General features: G+C 46.5%; 1 pseudogene; it reads right to left on the bottom strand.

Annotated features, from left to right (window-relative positions):
* LOC105503306 overlaps window positions 1-1,230 on the bottom strand; it is a 20,579-nt pseudogene that overhangs the window by 4,719 nt on the left and 14,630 nt on the right.

Below are 1,230 nucleotides of genomic sequence, written 5' to 3'. Positions count from 1 at the left end.
CTTGAATGGATGGATGGACGGATGGGTGGGTCGGTGGTTGGAATGATGTGTGTATGTCTGTATGTATGGGTGGGTAGATAATGTATGTACATATGGATGGATAGATGGTGGATAGATCAATGTATGGATAAACAAATGGACAGATAGATGAATGGAGGGATGGATTAATAGGTAGATTGGTGGGTGGATGGATGAATGATGGATGGAGGGATGGATATATGGATGAATGGATAAATAAATGGATGGATGGATGAAGGATGGAAGGATGGAAGGAGGAATGGGTGACTGGATGGGTGAATGGACAGATGGATGGATAAGTGGGTGGATGGAGAGATGGATGGAAGGATGAATAGGTGGTCAGTGGATGGATGATGGAAGGATGGATGAATGAGTGGATGGACGGACGAACAGGTGGATGGATAGTGGCTGAATGGATGGATGGATGGAAGGATGAATAGGTGAATGGATGGATGATAAAAGGATGGATGGATGATGGATGGATGGAAGGACGAGGAGGCGAGTGGATGAATGATGAAAGGATGAATGGATGATGGATGCACTGAAGAATAAACAGGTGAATGGATGGATGATGGATGGAGGGATGGATGAACAGGTGAATGGATGGATGGATGGGTGAATGGATGGATGATAAAAGGATGGATGGATGGACAGGTGAATGAATGGATCATGGATGGATGGAAGATGGTTGGATGGATAGAAGGATGAACAGCTGAATGGCTGGATAATGGAAAGACAGATGGATGGATGGACAAACAGGTGAATGGATGGATGAAGAGGTGACCAGATGAAGGGTGGATGGATGGATGATGGAAAGATAAATGGAAGGATGGATGATAAAAGGATGGATGGATGGGTGGAAAGATGAGCAGGTGAATGGATGGAAGGACCCACAGGTGTATGGGAAGATGATGGAAGAATGGATGGATGGATGAATGGATAATGAATGGATGGATGGAAGGATGAATGGATGGGTGGATGGACAGGTGAATGGATGGATGGATGAAAGGACAGATGGATGGATGATGGATGGATGGATGGAAGGATGAACAGGTAAATAGATGATGGAAGGATGAACGAATGGATGGATGCACAGAGAGTGAACAGCACAGGGGCGCTCCTGCCTCCCTTGCCACTCACCTGGATGTACAGGTCCACCAGCTCGCTCTGCCGCAGGATGTAGTAGATCTTCTCTGCTGGCAGCCAGGCATG

The sequence above is a fragment of the Colobus angolensis genome, unplaced genomic scaffold (assembly GCF_000951035.1).
Source record: "Colobus angolensis palliatus isolate OR3802 unplaced genomic scaffold, Cang.pa_1.0 Scaffold843, whole genome shotgun sequence".
Taxonomy (NCBI): Eukaryota; Metazoa; Chordata; class Mammalia; order Primates; family Cercopithecidae; genus Colobus; species Colobus angolensis.
The sequence above is the reverse complement of the archived record's forward strand: the minus strand, read 5'-3'. Positions and strand labels throughout refer to the sequence as shown.